The sequence below is a fragment of the Pinus tabuliformis genome, chromosome 8 (assembly GCF_031772625.1).
Source record: "Pinus tabuliformis cultivar Carrire ecotype Pingquan chromosome 8, CPIR1, whole genome shotgun sequence".
Classification (NCBI taxonomy): Eukaryota; Viridiplantae; Streptophyta; class Pinopsida; order Pinales; family Pinaceae; genus Pinus; species Pinus tabuliformis.
In genome coordinates, this window is record NC_142294.1 from 935756794 (window position 1) to 935779660 (window position 22867).

Genomic DNA, 22867 nt, shown 5'->3' on the forward strand with positions numbered 1-22867 from the left:
ATTAAAAAGGTGGTCCAACATCTTACTACGATAATCCTCTTTATCAAGAATAAACACCGCAACACCTTTGTCATCTTTGAGAACAACATTCTTGTTATTGTCTAATTCTTTGAGTGCATCAAACTCATGTTTTGTGATGTTGTTCTTAGGGGGCTTAACATTCCTGAGGACAACAACACAATCATGTATGATGATATCTTTAGTGATGTCAGGTAAGCCCCTGATACCATATTCAATGTCACAAATGATGTTATCGACCGGGATCTTTCTAAGAGCCATGGAAAAATTTAAACATTTCTCTAAAAGACTAAAGAAAAGTTGGAGAGATTGACAACTCTACTACAATAGGGGGAGAGAGAATTAGACCAACCATTATTACACAAAGGCCTACTATGGACAAAATTATTATTACTCTCATCACTATTATTAATCTTAATTAGAGAATCATCATTAATGATGTTATCATTATATAAAATATTTTCATTATTATTGTTAATAGAATAAATCTTACTATCATATTTTTTATTGAAATTAGTCAATTAATTATTATTATTATTATTATTATTATCATTATTCAACGAATTATTGTTATTATTATTATTATTATTATTATTATTGATATTCAAATCAGTATGATTTTTAGAAGGCCCAACAAAAGGTGAGATCAACGATTCCTCATAACCACTGACGCCGCATGGATTAGTACCAATGACGTCAAAAATCGAAATACGCTGAGAGTCATTGACTAGAAGAGGCTAAGGGAAGGGAACATCGACCGAGATATTGACGAGGGACTAGGAAAAATGTGCAGAAAAGGAGAGCGTCTTCATATTAGACATCTACAACCCTATGGAAGTGTTAACAACAACATTGGAATCACTCACCAATCGAGGCCGAGAGAAACAATTAAAAGGAAAATTGAAAGGAATATTACCATGGTCCCTCAAAAAGGAAGACATGCCAAAAGTGACTGACAATTAAGAGGGAGTTCAATGAGGGATTCTAGCCAACACAAATGGGAGGCAACGCGCAGAGCGGGGAGAGGGAGGAAAGGGAAGGGTTCCGGGAAAAGAATGAAAATGGAGGCTCCATGGATTCCACAGAACCAGGGCTTGGATTGACCACGACTGCAGGGGCAGGGAGATCGACCTAGGGTACAGAGTCGTGCTCGCCCAAACTTACCATGACCATGGGGAGTCTATTATTATCCACGGAGGTAGATTCTATACAAGGAGGAAAAAAATAGGAGATGCCCCCATCGTAGGTAGATAGACTCAAATCCATAGTTTGGAGAGGCTGAACCCAAAGAGGAGTGCCAAAACCCGAATAGGTAATAAAATCTACTGAGGAGCCAACTTCATCATGGGAAATTTGTGAATCAAATACTTCTGTAGGGAAAGATCCACTTCCATGCTCAGGATGAGAACAACTATTAACCCATGAATGAACAACAGAAAATTGATAGCAATTTACCCTACTATTACAAGAATGACCAAAAGAGTCAGAGTGATAATTATGTGCAAATGGCCCTTCAGATATCTTAAGAAATTTTAGAGACTGCTCCTATTTCCAAATATCCTCCATCCGCTAAGATTTAAGAGCTAAACATGCATTGATCCTTGCCCATAGGGAGGGAGAAAAAATACCAGAAATCTCCAAATGTAGAGAGAGAATATGTCGAAAACGCTGATCACTGACTTTTCTAATTTGGAAATTCTCAAACCTCAACAAGGAAGTATTGGCCTTCAGAAAGACATGATGGTTCCTAGGAATATTAAGGTGATGATTAATTCAAGCGAACAACAGAATAATGTAGGAGTCTCTACATATTTTAAGGAATGCCAGATCAAACTTCATCTTAGAAGCTTGCAAGCGTGCCCATTCAAAATGATGAACCTTAGTCCCAGTGGACCTTCTATGCAGAGATGTAATTATTGAATTTAGGCTCATGTGATCCATAACAAGTTTTTGAGACATGCTTTTAGCGTTAATCACATAAAAAATTCATTTTCCAATTCATTTCGAAACATCTAGTGTGGTTCATCATCATGACAAGATGAAGAGGAAGATCATGGCATGAGTATAAATAGTGAGCAATGTAGAGTCTCAAGGTTCAATTAACGACTATAATAAACAACTAGTTTATAAATAACATTTTTTTAAGGTTAGCTTATAAATAATTATTTTTAAAACTAATATAGAATAGGTTAAATATAAATAAAAAGAAAACAAACTTTCAAAGTCAAATGTCAAACAAAGAGAAAGACAAAAATAACAAAAGGAATCAGGACCCTATTAATAATAATGTAGTTAATACCTTATTAAAAATATAACTTATGAGAAAATAATGCCATATATAGTTTTTTTTAATCAAATAATGAAAATTAATAAAATTCAAACTCAAAAGATTCAAGAAACAAGCTCAAAATAAAGGGGTGTGGGCCTTACAGTAAATATAAGGAATTAAATAAATAAATAAAATTGTCTAACCTAAAATACAAGTTGAGAGGGGTTAAGAAAGATCAAGAGGATAAAAAACTTAAAACATTAAAGAAACTTAAAAATATAAACATATAAATAAATAAGAAACATACAAAGAGGAAGGAAATATTCTTAGAGGATAGGACAAGGACCCAAATTCTGCTAATAATCCAACCATCGTCTCTATTTAAATTATTGGGCCTCCTCTCTATATCTAAAGCCTCCCTAAATTTACGATGATGGAAATGACTAACCGTGGAAATGACCTTGGCATCCTCAATGCATATGTGTTGCTTAGAATTATCTCCATGTTCTATCAAGGTAGAGGAGAAGGTCCTACCATGCTTAATGTTAGTGGCCTGTTCACGATTGCTTTGATTAATCTAGCGACCAATCTCACCAATGTAGGGGATCCCACAAGAGAAAAGGATAAAGTAAACACCTTTCATATTTTTAGGGTCCACTATGCCTTTGAAAAATCGTAGGGAAATTCATATGGTATTAAGAGGCCTAAAGGTTGAAGGAACATTATGCTTCCTTAAGATCTTGGCAATATTTTCAGTGGTCCTCTGGATGAAAGGGAGACAAACTCTAGAAAATTGATCCCTGGGTGCAGATAAGTCTAAGAATCACATCTGCATTGAGGATGCCCAGGTCATTTCAAGGGTTATTCATTTCCATCATCTTAAATTTAGGGAGGCCTTAGAAATAGAAAGGAGGCTCAATAATTTGAATAGAGACGATGGTTGGATTATTAGCAGAAGTTGGGTCCCTCTCTTGTCTTCTTTAAATATTTCCTTCCTCTTTGTATATTTCTTGTTTATTTATATGTTTTTGTCTTTAAGTTTCTTTTACGTTTTGAGTATTTTATCCTCTTGATCTTTCTTAGCCCCACTCAACTTGTATTTTAGGTTAGACCTTAATTTTTTTTAATTCCTTGTATTTACTGTTAGGCCAACGCCCCTTTATTTTAACCTTGTTTTATGAACCTTTTGAATTTAAATTTTATTAATTTTCATTATTTGATTAAAAAGAAATTAAATTTTAATTTTTAATTTTGATATATGGCATTATTTTCTCATAAGTTATATTTTTAATAAGGTCTTGACTCCATTCTTATTAATAGGGTCTTGATTCCTTCTGTTATTTTTGACTTCGCTCTTTGTTTGACATTTGACTTTGAAAGTATGTTTTCTTTTTATTTATATTTAACCTATTCTAGATTAGTTTAAAAAATAATTATTTATAAACTAACCTTAAAAAAATTATTATTTATAAACTAGCCATGTTTTATAGAAATTATAAATATAAATATTTAGTAACCATATATATGTGTGTGTGTGTATGTATATATATATATATAAACTAGCCGTTAATTATAGCCGTTAATTCAATGTTGAGTCTCTACATTGCTCTCTATTTATACTCATGCCATGGTCTGCCTCTTCATCTTGTTTTTGACGATGATCCACACTGGATGGTTCTAAACACATCGAAAAATGAATGTTTGATGTGATTATCGCCGAAAATATGTTTCAAATATATATATATATATATATATATATATATATTGTAAATAATTACGTAGTGAATATTATTAGAATTAAAATACAAATAAACAAATGGAACTTAAACATTATAATTGTAATGTATTCTAAATATAATATATTATATATAATTTATACATAATGTTGTATCTTTTTCTTGAAGGAAGTTCTTGGTTTCGAAACTACGCCAAGAAACCAACTATACCATACTTTAGGATCAAGCTGTCTCTTGAACCAGAGGGGGCTCCCTCAAGTGTTACGAGGTTCTTTTTTAATGTTGTTCACTATCACTGGAAAACAACCTTTGAAGCAGAATGACCAAATCTATTATTTTTTTTAGGTGGTTTATGATGATTATCCAACCTGTACTGAGAAATATATCCCTCTCTTGTTGAGACTTAATAAACGTGCCAACGTCTAGTTCTAACATAAAAACATAGCTTAAAGGGTTTGGAGGAGGAATAGAAGATAAATCATATAATTAAATATTAATATTGAATACTTAATCAACAAAAAATAGTATATGCGTGTAGAATAATTCTACAACCAAATAGATATACATTTCAGAGATGACAGAAGGCAACAACTAAATCATGCAGAGGAGATAATTTAAACATACTGCTCAATTAGCTAATATCAGTGTAGATGATAACTTTGTAGTGGGCTGTCAGGAAGGTTGATACTCAAACCTAGCCTTGCCCTAACTCTTATGTTACCTTGAACATATGCAAAAATAAATTATGAAATAATAGGGAAAGACATATATGAGAAACAATTTTTTTCATGAAACTAAAGCCAGAATAATTCAATTAAAATTCCTATAATAAAAATCTTTACAAAAATGATAGGGTTTTGGCATTAAAATCCAATCCTTTTGTTGGGCTCTTAATTTGTAATTATTATTACCACTTCTTAACATTCATTTCATCTATTTACACTATTCTTTCGTCACATTATTTACCATAATTTATTATATAATTCCATTTCATAATCAGTTATGCTCTTGTGGATAAATAATATCCGATCTCATTTATTTTTAATAATTAATGATTATTATGCATAATTTTGGTTTATTCATTCGTTATAACCTCACTCATGATTTTAGCCTCCAAAATCTCTTCCAGATTGCAGATTTGGTCTTCAACAAAAAATTAGACATTCCAACTCAGGAATTCGGTGGCATAAGAAGTGACATTTTTGTGTTGGACATTTTGGGCAAATGAAAGTGAATCAGGAAAATATAAGACATGGGTTTTGTTCATAATAGAACAAATTGGTTTTCTTAGAAGCATTTTTTATAAATTCAATGTGTATTGGGAGAAAAGAAAGGTTCTTCAAAAGACATATTTGCAAATTTGCTATTGCGGCCATTTTCCAGAATTACCCAATTGTAACAACCAAATTCGACTTGTTCTAGCTGAATCATGATGGAAAGCTCTCTCAGATCTCATCTTGAATATTGAGATCAGTTTGTTGTAAGTTTCCTTTGGATGTTTGTATATTTAAAAGACACAATTCAGAGATAAAGGGGAGCTAGCTGATGTAAGAATTGAGCCTTGTAACAGTGGAACTCTTGTTAATGAAATTTCCAACCTTCTGATATTTTTCTGAATATGTGAGTTAAGCATAGCCTTGACTAGGGAGTTGGGCCCACTCTTCTGATCAGGCACTGTGCATGTGTCCTTTTTATGTATATTGTTTTACTTGTTGTATTTTCTTTATTACTATTACAGATTTCCATAGATTGTTGTGAATGCTTTTCTTTCTGCAATTCAATTTCCATTACTATTACAATGATGCTTTAATTTGTTAGTCACGAACCCTTGGTCAATGTAATATTGTAACCTTGCTCCTGCATATACCTTGTGTGCTACCTTGAAAAGTGTATGCACCTGAATTGATGAATTAATGTAGGAAACAAGATTGAATAATTTGTTCATAATCAGACACCAACATTTTGGTGTCATTGTCGACGAAGGCTAACAAGGTGCAAGATATGATCTGTATTGACCAGAGGGTCAATCTCTGGTCCTGAGGAGGGAATCGTCGTTTGACACCCTTCTCTAGGTAGTTACTTTTCCTGCATTTTTGCTTATTTTTATTTTATAGGATCTACTCTCTCATCCTAGGGAGGGAAAGAGTTCTCTCACCCTACTCCAGGTCCTAAGCTTAGAATTTTCCTGCATTTTGTTTGTTTTTATTTTGGAAAAAACTAATCTCTTGTCTTGGGGAGGGAATGGTCCTTTGACGCCCTGATCCAAGTCCCAAGCTTTAGATTTCATTTTGTGCATTCTTTTCTTGTTTGGTTTCTTGTCCAGGGGAGGGAAGGGTCTTTTGACACCCTACTCCAGGTCTTGAGCTTTAGATTTCCTTTCAAATTGTTTTTTGAATGACTAGGAAGAAAAAGGTAGAAATTTGAAGAAATCTTATCATTTCACTCAAAGTGGTGATGTAAGCACCACCCATTCCACTAACAAATTGACAAGAATATCTAATGGAGGAACCTCAAAGCAGCACATGAAGAACATCTTCTATTATGGTAAGGAATGGCCCACATTGTTACTTTTGAATTCCCTATCATAGATCTAGGAAGAGTGACACAAATGAACATAATTGCTCCATCTTCTCTACCAAATTTTCATGGTTTGGATAATGAGGACCCAGATACATTCTTATTTGAGTTTGAAGTGCTTTGTAGAGGATATGATTATTGTACTAATTTTCAAAGGTTGAAAGTGTTTCCTCTTACTCTAAAAGGAGTAGCTCTCCGATGGTTCATGAGCCTTGGTGGGAACTGCATTAAAACATGGGAGGACATGAAGAATGTATTCTTGGAGAAGTACGAAGACTATTGCAAGGCCAATGAAGATATTTTCAGAATGATACAAGGGGAAGATGAAAGCTTTGAGACCTATTTGGAGCGATTTAAATAAAACCTTCAAAAATCAAAGCATAAGCATTTCGAAAAAGACATCTTAAAAACACTCATTCTTAAAAGAATCAAAGATGAAATTTTAGAAATCTTAAATCTGATAGGAAAATGTGACATTTTTCAGTTATCATATGATGCTATTTGTGATTTATGCATAAGGTATTCAAGAGGAATATCCAAGGATGGCAAGAATTCTAGAGAATTTTCTTCTTTCCTTTCCAAATCTGTTACAAAAACAGGAGATATAAGAGATGAAATCAGTGATTTTTTTGATAATTTTAAAGTTGATTTAATTAGCTCTCTAAATTCACAATTGCATGTTTTGCAGGCTAAGAAAAGTCAAGCAGAATTTGAAGAAGTGATTTTTCCTGAATGCCAAAAGGAGCATCCTATGGATAGTTTCACTTTCTTACCTTGGATGAAAACAACATTTCTAAGAGATGGAAAAGCTGCAAGAATTTCACAACCATTGAAACCTTGGGCTACATGTATGTTTCAAAACGCTTCCTCTCCATTGTCTTACTTTTATAATCTATTATGGAATACTCATGTGTTAGGGCAACCATTCCAATCTCAATATAACCCCCATCAATCTTGTCCACAAGTTTGGCATGGTTCATCCTATGATTACATGACTACTCTCCCTAATCTTGTAGCAAAAATATCATCCATATTCTTTTCCATCTTTTCAAGAACACCTTGCTTGGGTATCTAAATCATCCACAGATCCCAATCAACTACATCATCAAAATCCTCCATGCCCTACATAATATCCTACTCAACTCATTCCGCACCCTCACCATAATAAACTAATAAACATGCTTATAGTGTTGAATTGCAAAATTTACCTACCCTTCCCACCCAATCTATCTCGCATACACAATTTCAGAAAACTGATATCATGATTGGAAATGTTTCAAATCCACATATTTGTAAAAGTTATGGAAGAAAAGGAGGTTTCTTCTAGTCTGCATCAACAAGTTGTTTTAGAAACTCAAGAACTTGATGATATGACAACTATGGGAAATCGACAAAGTAAAGGATGTCTTAAATATTCGTTTCACTCCATCAGTTGTTTGCAGCGTCACTCCATACTTCAGTAATTTTTGACACCATATATTCAAGGGAAGTTGGTCTCTCATACCCTAGTATTTATTGACAGACATTTCGCAAATTTGGGTGTGTATACACTTGAGGCCTTCTTTCTTAAATGACTCCTTTGGAAGTACTCTTATACGTAAGTATGCTTTATTTTTCAAGGTAGAATAGGTTAGTGTAGAAAATAGAATAAATAAGTATATAAATAATTTTTGTTATATGTAGAACGAGTTGTGTTTGCTGCAACTTGCTGAGTATATGAATATCAATGATAAATATTTGAATTTAATTGTGTATGTAGATGTATTATATTGAAAAATATATTTATACAAACACTCATCATCATTTTGATTTTTTATTTATTTTTATCATATCTTAGGGTGTGTGGGATTGATAAAACCATTGTAATCACAGTAATTATAGTCATGTTTTGAGGAAAAAAATGGGCATATTTTCAAAACCTATTTCTATCTTAAGTAGACCTTTATTTCTACTTTCTAATTCAATTTGAATCACTCAATTCGGATTTGAAATGAAAAAGTTATGACCAAAACATTGACAGTATGTCGAGTAGGCAACTTAGGAACAGAGTTGGGACAGTCTGTTTTGGAGGCCTAAATGACTAGACTTTTGAAACATGCTTCTATGGTATATCACCCTATTAATCTAGTTTATAATGCAATTTGAATCGCCTAATTTTGATATCGTATGAGAAAGTTATGACCAAAATACTGATTGTCTATCATAAATCAGCACCTATAAAACTCTGATTTTCTTATTGTTCCTTCGCACATTTGACCCATCAATTCTTCATGATTTAAAAATTGTTTCTATTAGAGATATTTACATGAATCTAATTTAATCTCCAATTTGAATCCGTTCAATCTGTTATCAAATGAAAAAGTTATGTTTAAAATATCAACTATTGGTCTAGTTGGGAAATTGAAAATGACTCTGTTATGTAGGTTGTTTTAAGTGAATTTGACAGATCATATCATGGATTTTTTAAAACCTGTTTCAAATGGAGATATTCCCATTAATTCAATTTCATTTGGCTTTGGAATCACACAAATCGAACAAAAAACAAATAAGTTATGATTAAAACACTGTTGGTCAGTATGGTTGGCCACCGATGTCCCGCATGTAATAAATTAACTCTACTTTGTTATTTGTTTTCCATGGATTTGTTTTATAGAGTAAATAATTGTTAGTTTTTTTCATATTTATTGGATTTAGAGAGCCCGATCACCTCTCTTTTTCCATGATTACATGTTTTATTACAGATAGACGCTCATTTTTTGCAAGCCCGAGGAGAATAAAGGAGGTCAATTTGTTTTTGAATAAGTGATTATTGAAGGCAATGATAATGAAATAATATATTTTCATCCCAGCATCTATTAAGAAATCTAATATCATATAGTTTTGATTCTTTTGAGGTGCCATGGAAATTAATCATAAGATTTTGTTACAAATTATTCCCGTTATTTCTCACCAACAACATGAAGACTTTTTCATTACCTAATGGATTTATAACAGGAGAAATGGAGACTTGATTTTGCATTTGAAAATCCAAGTCATTTTTGCCAAAAAAAATTTCCATTCATTTACCATTGATAGATTGTTGTTTCTGGAAACATATTGATATTCCCTTAGGAAACAACATTGCTGTAGTCAAAATCATAACCGTTGCAACTTAAGTTATTTGTTTATTTGTTGTTTTTCAATACAATTTTTGTTTCTTTTTTTATTCCTCATTATGTTTTTTCATGTGTTCAAAGTCACAAATTGTGTTCCTTCATCAAAATAAAAGGAAGTTCCCAAGTTTCATGATGTCGCTCCATATTTATCCATTTGTTCCTAGGCCTTATGAGTATATGGTTTCCTCAGATCCATTGGGTGTTGCTACTCTGCCACTGCTGTTACTCCTGAAAATTTTCTAAGTGTCAGATATTGTTACTCCTTGGATGTTATTACTCCTTGGGTGTTGTTACTTTGTCGTTGTTGTTACTCCCGAAAATTGTCTATGCGTCTGATGCTGTTACTCCTTGGATGTTGTTACTCTGCCGATGTTGTTACTCCTTGGGTGCTGTTATTTTGCTACTGCTGTTACTCCCGAAAATTTTCTAAGTGTCGGATGCTGTTACTCCTTGGATGTTGTTACTCCACTGGTGTTGTTACTCCACCAATGTTGTTACTCCATTGGTGTTACTCCATCGGTGTTGTTACTCTGCCAGTTTTGTTAATCCATCACTGTTGTTACTCCGCCAGTGCTATTACTCCGCTGGTGCTATTACTTCATTGGTGCCATTACTCTGCCAGTGCTGTTACTCCGTCGGTGTTGTTACTCCATCAATGTTGTTACTTCGCCATTGCTGTTACTCAGCCAGTGTTGTTACTACGCTAGTGCTGTTACTCCGCGGGTGTTGTTATTCAGCTAGTGCTGTTACTCCATCAGTGTTGTTACTCCGTCACTAATGTTACTCCGCTGGTGTTATTACTCCGTCGGCGTTGTTACTCATCGGTTCTATTACTTCGCCACTCCTGTTACTCCATTGCTATTGTTACTCTGTCGATGTTGTTACTCCACCGGTGCTATTACTCCGTCGGTACTGTTACTCCACCGCTGTTGTTACTCCACTGCTGTTGTTATTCTGCTGGTGTTGTTATTCTGCCGGTGCTGTTACTCAACAAGTGCTATTACTCTGCAAGTGTTGTTACTCCGTCGATGTTGTTACTCCCGAAATTTTTCTGAGTATGTGGTGTTGTTTTTCCTTCAGTGTTGTTACTCTTTCAGTGATGTTACTCCTCCGGTGTTGCTACTCCATGGTGAAATATTTTCTAAGTACCCAATGTTGTTAATTTACACATGTTGATAATCCACCAAGGTAAGTCTTCAGGTACATCCCTAATCAACTCTGTGTATTTGATTGATGTTTCAATTATGACCGAGGACGATCATATCTTAGTTGGGGGGAGGTGTTGCATTTGATAGAAAATGTATTATATTTAATATCAATGACGTCATGACATCAGTATTATTAAAACTTCTTGTCAACTCATACATCTCAATATTATTACCACCATAATCCATAACAATCCATAACCCCCACTTATCCACACACATTGGAACTTGAATCATGCACGACGACATTAACTTGGTGAATGGGGAAATGCATTTAATTGTCTAGGTCCTCTTTGACATAATGATTGGGTAGTCAATTTATCTTTTTTTATCTATAAACCTAATTTTATTTTTTAAGGAATAAATATGAAAAGATGATTTCATCATGGCAACTTTCAACTTTCCTAATTTGTAAAGTCCCTGATTTTGTAAAATTTATGATGATGACCACAAAATTATACTTGAATCTTTCCATGACTATCTAATGAATAATTCCTCAAACCCCATTCTTAACAAAGAAAAATATATTTATCAACAGTCATTTGAAGGTTATTAGTGTTTGAGAAGCAAAATTACCTAAGTTGAAAATTGTTACTACAAAATGTTTTACGCCATCCCTATCTCTTAAGGAGTTGGCTTGCCACCCCATCTATTAAGTGATATTTTGTTGATTAACAATAACCATAGTTAAATTCTAAACATAAATAGTTAACTGGAGGATAGGAGGTCTCATCACGAGCCAACCTACCATGATCATAGGTCCTAATAGAGTGACATTACCACTACTGGTCACCAAGCTGGGGTAATGGCCTTTGGTCATAAAACTGAAGGACAAGAGGTCTCATCACAAGACAACTTGTTCAATTTTGTTAGTTCCCGTGAATGGCATTGTTATTAACTGGATACCAAGCCAGAATAATGATCTTCAGTAGACATCTATGCTTTTGTAACTATGTACTTGTTTCTAATAGATGGGACACTGGCATCCCTGTCGAGGCTATGGACGCCTGCTGGTAGTAGTGGCCATGCCTATGGTATAGAAGTTAATTCAATACTATGATCTACTTGGTTACCTTGTTTTCTCAAAACTAATTGCCGATAAAGCCACTATTGCATATATAAGGTTTGCTAGAACTCATGGTTCATGGGTAAATATTTAAACAGTTCTTAGATAATGGTGGTTATGGTTTATATCTATCATTGAGTCATAAATATTTAATTTACATGTTAGGGATGAAACTTTTATGATATTTGATATTTGACATTTTGTATCATCTAATCTATCATTCGTTTATTCTACAAGTTGCATATCTTTAACCAAAGATAGTTGCTTTACCCAATCAATCTCTATTTAATCCTAGCTTAACAACACTACTATTATTTTGGGGAAGGATGAAGAGGCCTAATTCTAATTTTGAATCCTGATGAATTACTAATTAAGGATATTCATGAGATGTGCTATAGAAATCTTGATGACAGGGAAACTAATCAGTTTGGGGGAAGGAAATCTTGCTACACTTTTTCATTACTTCCTTTGAGCTTGCATGGCTTCCACCTTCCATGTCACTTACACAATCTCAACCTACATTAGCTTCAACAAATTTTAATCCATAGATCGCATTCCGCATTATTTTTTTGAAAGCAACAATTGAGGTGAAATTACATGAGTGTTTGATTTATTAAAAGTTTAGGAGAATGTCACAAAAAAAACCACTGAGCATTATTCACTCATATTTCTCAAACCATTATTTCGCCTACTTTATATAGAGGCATTGGGTTGCATGTGGACATGAAACATATTCAGTTTGGGGGAATGTTGAGCTCTTAATTTTTCATTATTATTACCACTTATTAACATTCATTTCATCTATTTCCACTATTCTTTCATCACATTATTTACCATAATTTATTAGATAATTCCATTTCATAATCGTTTATGCTCTTATGGATAAATAATATCTGATCTCATTTATTTTTAATAATTAATGATTATTATGCATAATTTTGGTTTATTCATTCGTTATAACCTCACTCATGATTTTAGCCTCCAAGATCTCTTCCACATTGCAGAGTTGGTCTTCAACAAAAAATTAGATATTCCAACTCAGGAATTTGCTGGCATAAGAAGTGACAGTTTTGCATTGGACGTTTTGGGAAAATGAAAGCAAATCTGGAAAATCAAAGACATGAGCTTTGTTTAGAATGGACTAAGTCGGTTTCCTAGTGACCATTTTTCAGAAATTCGGTTTGTATTGGGAGAAAAACAAGGTTCTTCGAAGGACATATTTGCAGATTTTCTGTTGCGGCCATTTTCCAGAATTACCCAATTGCAATAACCAAATTTGACTTGTTCCAGCTAAATCAAGATGGATAGATCTCTCAGATCTCATCTTGAATATTGAGTTCAGTTTGTTGTAAGTTTCCTTCGGTTGATTGTATATTTAAAAGACACAATTCAGAGAGAAAGGGGAGCTAGCTGATGTAAGAATTGAGCCTTGTAACAGTGGAACTCTTGTTAATGAAAATTCCAGCCTTCTAATATTTTTCTCAATATGTGAGTTAAGCACAGCCCTGACCAGGGAGTTTGGCTCACTCTTCTGATTAGGTGTTGTGCGTGTGTACTTTTTATGTATATTGTTTTACTTGTTGTATTTTCTTTATTGTTGTTACAGATTTCCATAGATTGTTGTGAATGCTTTTATTTATGCAATTTAATTTCCATTACTATTACAATGATGCTTTAATTTCTTAGTCATGAACCCTTGGTCAATGTAAGATTGTAACCTTGCTCCTGCATATACCTTGCTTGTTAACTAGAAAAGTGTACGCACCTAGATTGATGAATTAATGTAGGAAACGAGATTGAATAATTTATTCATACTCAGACACCAACACCTTTTACAATGAAAATAAAATAATATATAGAACCTTACACCTAGTTGACTGTGTCTAACTTCCTAGAATAAAAATATAACAATTCACTAAAAATAAAAATAATCTCTAAATATTTGCAGGGAATCTGGAACTGTTGCAAGTTTTTGCCTCTAATTTTGGAAATTGTTTTATTGGAACTAATTTTCCTCCTTGAAACTTGGATTAGATCCTTTGATCAGTGTAAATTTTATACATGATGGATGAATATCAAGAAAATTTTCCAGAAAACAAATATAGAATCATTGCATAATATTTTGAATAGTTGGAGATACTGACTGGAAATTTGAAACTTCTTCCTTGAACCTTGTCAAATGGATCACTTAGTATTTGATTGCTAAAGGGATGCCTGAAAATATTGGATATGTTCAACTGAAACTGTCCTTGAAGATTTGTCAACTTTCCTTTCATCCTAGAAGTACTAGCTTTATTTTCCATCTATCCTTTGAATTTAATCTACAAGATCTCTTTTTCTTAACCTAATCCTTGAATATTGAATGGACTATTGATTGTTTGATTGTCTGCTTGAAATCTGGAAATAATCTTTTGACTCATAACATTCTCCCTTTAAATATGATATTGGTGAAGCTACTTCTAAAAATTTTTTAAATTCATTTTGAAAATGTTTAATTCCTGCTCATTGCAATTGGTATTTTATATAGATAATGGAATCTCAAGCTACCACTAGCTTCTAGGAAAATAAAACTGATTTAAAACAAAGCAATCTCAAATTAGTGTCCAAAATATCTCGAATTGTTGGGATTGTTTGAATTATCTGATGCTTGAAAATATTTGATTTTCTTCTTCAATTTCTCTAAGGGATATTGCACTGCCAATATGTATCAAAAGCTGACGCTTCTTCAATTATTAAAGTAGTAGCAACATCCCCTTTTAAGAAAGAATGCTAGAATTATTTCAGTTGCTACACTTCAAATGCATGATTAGAAATTTGAGAGAAAAACTTCCTCAAATCCAATTTCCACCAGAAAAACATTTTCAATATCTAAGCACATGACAAAATGAACTATTGATCATTTAAGGACATTAAGAAAAATTCTCTTAGTTTCAAATTGGCTACAATTATTCCACTTTAAACCTTGGATGCATACAGGATATGCATGCCCACTAGCCAATTGTTACTGTAGGTGAAGCTGAAATATCTTCAACCACCTATGTAGACTTTCTTCTAACTAAGACTGTAAAATTGTATCCTAATGCCCTGCATGTATAAAAATTGCCCATGCATGAACATTTTCATCTTTCACTTTCCTAAGAATTCATTCTTGCAATTCACTAAAATTAAATTCACTCTCATAATTTCAGCAATACATTTACATGGGCTTAGTGCAACAAAACATTCACAAGGTGTGAGGCTTCAAACGAATATTTTTGTAAGATCTTCAAATACACTTGTGATACTGGGCATTTCTGATGCAGGTCAAATGCATTTTAGAGTAATGGAAATAATATCATCAGTTCCTTTGATTTTTTTAGCATTCATGTCCAAAAAACCAATAATGTCAAGAAACAACTGTAAACCAACTTCTTCCTGCACTCTCTCTGAAACAGCTGAAGATGAACTTCATCCTCCACTCTTTCTGTTTTTGCTGCTAGACCGGTTATTAGAAGTAAATAACCACCAAACTTGTCCTACATGTACATCCTTTCAACATCAGTGGCCTCTTTCAAAGCCAAGATGCAAGCATGAGCACACATTGTTCTTTTCTAACAACCTTCTGAAGATTCATAGAGGTAAGTCGGTCCATATTTTGGGTTTAAAAACCATACCCCTATCCGTTGTTGCCAATGCAATTCCAAAAATCTCAATAAAACAAAAATTAACATTCTTTGCATAATCTACATGTACATAAACATATACAGGTAACACACATGGGAATAGAATTTAATGGAAGGTGACAAAAGAAAAGTCAATGCATGACCAACAAGAAGAACAAAACTAGAAAGTATCCAACATAGGCACTAACAAATGGTCGATTTACTAGTAAACCGAAAAGAAAAGGAGTTAAAGAAATCACAAATGTCGACATTGGCTAAGGCTCACTATGCAAAGAACTCCCTATCACCTTTAGAGCTAGTGGTAGAACTTTGTATTGTGCTTGAACCTTAGCAGTTGCTTTTGTAGCTCTCTATATGTTTTTTTTTCACATGGTCTCTAAAATTACCTCCAGGTTTTGGGGACTCTGACATAGTGATGAAAATTATATTTTTTTGAAAAACATCTTCAAGAAATGGTTACTAGGTTTCAAAATCCAAATAACTCTGAATACTACAAGATTTCAACATAGTTTTTATTTATTCACAAAACCGTCATTCGATACACATTTTTGAACTATGATTGACATCCAATCATTATCCATCTGAAGAGCTTCAAGCACTAGGCACCCATATAAAAATCCAGAGACATGTTGTGAAGGAGTTGTCCTTTGAATTATGTTCTCAATGTCCTATTGAAAAGGAAAATCCTCTCTCTCCAAATTTTGTGTTTTTTACTCTGTAATGCTCATGCAAAGAACTCGATCTACAATTTTTTTATTTAAATTGAAGTTTTTCCGTTGATTTTATTTTTTTTGGTTTTGAGGTAATTGAGTATCTAGAGGTAACTCCTTTAGAATTCTTGAAAGTTTTTGGTAATGTTTCTCTTCCATTACCAACTGTGCCCACAGATACTTTACAAGTATTTTTTTCCCGTTCAAACCTAGCAAGATATTATTCCTTAATTCCTTGATGTCAAAAACAACATTTATATTTATATCGTTAGATTGAGATGAGTTACTAATATTGGTGGAAGTAGCTTCCAAAGGGACCTTTCTTGAAATGATCTATTCAAGATCAGAACTAATTTTTTAAATTGTATGCCAGACTTCTGATCTTATTGTTTCATATAGTCCATAAGAATTTGTGTCTCCAATTGGGTGATCACTCTAAAGATACTTCACATGTTGATACATTGATCATATTATCTTCTCTTCAATTTATTCATTAGGAGGCATAGTTGAATAACCATTGTCTCGCAATGAAGACACACAACTAGAGTAACTATCAAATAATTGGGAAAAATCTTGCTGGCTTGAACACCTCTTCAACCCTTTGTTGATCAACACACCAATCTGTTTGTGAATTATTAGGAGAATACATGTGCTTATCAATAGTGCCAAGATTTTTGAGTTGGCCTTGATCTGTAAACTTCCGTGGATATTCCATTGGAGATTTCATCACAACATACCTGATAATAACATATTAAAATACTCAAATTTTACACTATTAAAGTTTTATTTGATTTCTAGATCTATAGATTTTATTGTAATTAGTGCATGCATGTGAATGGAAATTATGCAGAAAATTAGAGAGTGAAATAAGAAGCTCACACACAAATAAGACACAATATATTCTTTCTCATAAACCCTTTTGGGAGAAAACCCAGATGGAAAGTGAGCTCACTTCGCTCTCTTTCTTCTATCTCAAAATATGGATGTAGGTAGAAAGAAGTAATTCCTATGGCCTATGGACTACTACAATGCATAGATCCTCTCTGTTTCTCTACCTCCTCTATCTCCCAACTATCTCTTCTCATCTATGGAACAAAATACTCTCGCAAGAATGGAATGCCTCTTCCTTCTAGTGGCCCAGTTATAACACAACCCGAGAGCCTACTAGTGGTTAAGTTTGACTCCATCAAATCTTAACTACAGTTAAAAAATAGAATCTTCTAGAGTATTTTACATCAACAACATGGGGCTAGACCCTTTTCCATGAATAATGGGTGCTAACATGGCATCCTCCCGAACTATAGGTGTGAAAATAGGAAGGTCAGCTTCTGAGTGGCATAAATTTTTTATACTTACTTCGATTGATGTGTTTCTTGTGCCGTTGGAAAGGTCTCTATGCATAGAATAGCATGAAATGGTGTTGCACTAGAGAGGAAAAGTTTTACCCCCAAAAAACATCATTTAATGCCTCAAAAAACTCTCAGAAGATTTCATACCTTGTTTCACCAAATTGGGTGTTGCCGATAAAAATGGTCCTGGGAGCTAATTCCTCCACTTTTTCCACTCCAAATGCATCAATATGGATGATAGACAATATAATGATGCAATTTCGATCACACCTCTGCATTTTTGGACGATTTTTTCCCTGAAATTTTTTACTGAATGACATGAGGAAAGTTTTCCTCCACCTTCTCTTTAGTGTATGATTTAGGTTTGCCTAGAAGTTGTCCATTCAACCCAATCTACCAAAGGTCATGCTGCCCCTACCTTGTAGTTCTGGACCTCTTCAGTAAGACTGTATCTTCTGTCAACTCTACCTGAGCGTCTAGTGCCAAATCCTCCATAGAAGGTAGGACCTGTTCCTTTTCTTGATCTAGCATGGAAAGCTCATAGAGTTTCAGATTCTGTACATTCACAACTGAGTAAATGCACATATATGGTGGTAAATGGAGTCGATATGAATTATCACTCACCTTTTCCAGCATCTCAAATGGACCATAACTTAGAGAATTGATTTTCTTACCAGGCCTCTGCAACCTCCCCTTGTTCAAATGCATCCATACTTTATGTCCCAACTTGATTTATTTCTCTGTTATGTGTTGATCATTCCTAGCCTACACTTCTCCTACGACTTCTGTAGTCTTTCTCGTACTTGTAAATGGATCTTCCTGATCTTCTCTATAAAAATGTTAGCCCTCAAAGAATCTCCTCTAAGATCTTCCCTCACTCCACCTTGCTACCTGATCTAAAATGGAGTAGATTAGTAATCTTGTGTTAATTCCCCATTCATACTAAAACCCAATATGTTTATCATTTTCTTATCAAGTGCTTAAGGATTCAATACCTTTTCTTAATTAACTAATTCCCATGAGATTTTCTTATGTAAATGTTAGAAACAATTTAACATAAAACATATGATGAACAATAGCAAAATAACAACAAAGAACATCAAAATACAACACACAACAAGCACATGATAAAGGAGTTCACCCCTCCTGGGCTATGTCTCCTTGGTCTAGCTTCTAATGGCTTGGGCCTCTCTCTTATGCTCAAATTGCAATAAAAGTGTGTTTACAATGCTCATATGCCTCTGAAACCTAACTTAATGAGTTTAGAATACTAAAAAATAGCCATCTATCCTATTTTTGCATCCCATTTAGATAAGAACTGAAGAAGTTATGACTTCTCCTAGTTATCCCACTATTTTTCCACAAAATGCTCCAAATCTCACCAAAAACCACATTTCCGCTCCAAAATTTGTTGACAGAGCTAGAAATTCATTGCATTGCGGGCCATAACCTGTCGACCTTATCGTAAATCACAATCAGTGAGTGTTTGCAGGTGGAAGGTCTTGTTAACACAACAAAACGTTGTGATTATGATATCAGCGGACCCGACAGGAACTTAAACTGTTACATATAGAATCCCGCATCCAGGGTCTTATGGTTCATCGCAATCGGAAATTGGCACAGGAACATAATCAGTGATATGGCAGACTCGCCAGGACATTAAAATGCAACATATGAATTATTGAATACTGGAACCCAATCGCAAATCGCAATTGGTGCTTTGCATCAATGGATACCAAAACCCATACCACTGTGATATCAATAGACCTACCAGGCTATGAAATATAGTGTATAACATATCACCTCTGGGGAAAATCGCAGTGGGCATTATATGGTGACACACACACACATATCTATGGGTACCGGGTGTGATATGCGATTGTGATATATCGTATCGCAACCCTGACTGTGCTAGGGGACGATTCTTAAGATTATGCAATATGCCATTGCGATCACATCACAACTTGCTCTGCACTGTGGGCCAATTATTTAAATTGAATCAGTTACTACTGTGATATGCAATATGTTAGGGCCAATGGTGGGATACCACTTGGTGCCTCCTCATTCGCTGAAGACCTTGCCACATCATCCCAATACTACCATGTAGACAAGTCAATCTTGAACTTTGACTTGCTCTAACTTCTGCATATGAACTCATATTTGAGTGTTGTTCACACCGTTGGATTTAGAGTGATGAGATCTTCAATCTGAATCTAAGTTTGACAAGATTCTGACACTTTGATTGTTGAGCATAATTCTAAGCACCTGATCAGTCCTCCCCACTGGAAGCCTTTTGGACCCCAAAAGATTATATTCAGTTATTGAACAGATGCGGGTATTGTTCCCTCACCTTCCACTCTTCAATCTGTTTTAGACTTTGATGGATTTGTACCTTTGATACCCACTCCAAGATAATCAAAATTTCCCCTTTTTGATGACCTCATCCTTCTGTCAAGTATGGTGTCTTGCTGAAGCTCATCAAGAAATTCCGGAGAAAAATATTCAATTGATGGAATCTGTACACTTTCTCCTTGATATTCAATCAATGGAGGCCCATGAAATCTCAAATTTTCAACCTTAATAATGGAATAAATTTTCATATATGAAGGCAAATCTAGATTGAAAACATTATTACCAATATTTTCCATAATTGTAAATGGAACATAATAGATTGGTTTCAGCCTTTTTTATCTTCAGCTTGAAGCCTTTCCTCGCTAATGTATAGCCAAAGTTCATCAACTACTTGAAATTGATGATCCACACGATGTTTATCCTGCCTTGCCTTATATTTGCCTTGACTCTTTTCTAGTTGTTCTTGAACTGTTTGGTGAATGAACTGAATTTTCTCAATGAATTTATTTGCTCTATGTATGTCTTTATGTCCATCTATAGCTAAATATTTCTCAAAGACGAAATCCAAAGGCAATTTAGGAAAATAACCAAGACATGCCTTAAAAGGTGAAGTTAGAGTAAAAGAGTGTTTTGCTCAGTTGTAAGCATGATGAATATAATGCAACTGTTCATCCCACAACTTAGGATGTTTGCTGCAGTATCCTCTTAGCAAATTAATAACTTTCCTATCAACCACTTCAGTTTGATCATCTGCTTGTGGATGGAAGGTTTTACTTTTCTTCAACTTGGTGTCCATCGAGTTCCATAAACTTGACCAAAAATTCCTAGCAAATCAGGAATCACGATCACTTACAATAGAAGTAGGCAATCCAAAATGAACCCATGGATTTTGAAAGAAAAGTTGAGCTATTTGTTCAACTATAATTTTATTTTTACAAGGAATTAATATGCACATCTTTCTGAACCTATCCATAACTACATACAAATAATCATGACCTTTCCTTGATAGAGGAATACCTCCTACAAAATTCATAGAAATACTTTCCCATGGAAGTGAAGGTATTGGAAGTGGTGTGCATAATCCTAGTTTCCTATTACTAGGCTTATTGACTGCACGCAATGAACAACCTCTGATAAAAAGTGACATACTTTCAAGCATATGAGGCCAGTAAAAATACCTCTGAAGATTTTCCATTGTTTTTCTTACACCGAAATGTCTAGCAATAAGAGAAGAATGTGGTTCCCTTGTGACATTTACTCTCTCTCCCTTTAGAACACAAAGTTTTCCCAAATGATACAACAGATTATCATGAACATGGTAGTCTAATTCCTCAACTTGCTGGCTTTGACTCAAGTTTAAATATACCTCTTGAAAGTCAGCATCATGTGCATATTGCTCAACATAACTTTAAGGAAAACATAATGATTCTTGAGTAAAATGGTTGCAGTAACAATCGGTCTAGAAAGCATATAAACAAATCTATTATAAATACCTTTCCGGTATAGATTATCATGAACATAGTAGTCTAATTCCTCAACTTGCTGGCTTTGACTCAAGTTTAAATATACCTCTTGAAAGTCAGCATCATGTGCATATTGCTCAACATAACTTTAAGGAAAACATAATGATTCTTGAGTAAAATGGTTGCAGTAACAATCGGTCTAGAAAGCATATAAACAACTCTATTATAAATACCTTTCTGGTACCTGATTATCAAGTGGAATTGATGTAAAAATCCCATCCAATGAAAGTGACTTGATTGCTGTAATTTTGTTTGAGATTGCAGATATTGCAAAGGTTGATGATCGGTGTGAATAATGGTTTCTTTTCCCATCAAGTAATGCTTCCATTTTTTCACACTTTGCACCAATTCATAAATATCTTTATCATACATAGGATAATTAATAACAAAACCATTAAAAATTTCATAATGAAATGAAATGGGGTTACCTAGTGTAAACAAAATGCACCCATGGTGTAGTCACTTGCATCTGTTTGTAGTTCAATTGGTTATTTCAAATCCGACAATGCTAAAACTAAGGCTGAATTGATCTTTTTTTAAAGCATCAAATGCTTTTTGTTGTTTTCCTCCCCACTAGAGGACAACCTTCAGGCTGGTCAAAGAATGTAGTGGAGCTACTATGGAAGAGAAATTGGCAATCAACTTCCTCCAATACTGCGTTGCTCCCAGAAAACTCCTTACTTCTGCGACTGAATTCTGTATTGGCCAATTCACAATGACTGAAACTTTAGAGGGGTCAATCTTCAGCTCACTTCCTCCAACTATATGGCCCATTTACACTACGAAAGTTTTCCTGAATTCACATTTAGACATCTTCAGAAATAATTATTATCTTTGCAAGCCATCCAACACCTTCATCACATGCTTGACATTCTCTTCTCGTGATTTTTTGAATATCAAAATATCATCTAAATATGCAATTACAAACTCATCAGGAAAGGATATTTAAACATCATTCATAACTCTCATGAATGCAGTTTGAGTGCTCCAAAGACCGAAAGGCATAACCAACCACTCAAACAAACCCTATGGTTTTAAAATTAGTCTTCCAAATATCCTCCTCATCTATTCTAACTTTATGATATCCACTTCTCAAATCTAATTTAGTGAAATATTTTACATTCTTCAACTAATCTAGCAAATCATCTATTTTGGGTAGTGTGTATCGATTCATTATGGTAATTTTATTCAAAGCTCGATAATCTAGATGCATGTATGAAGTTCCATCTTTATTGGGTACCAAAA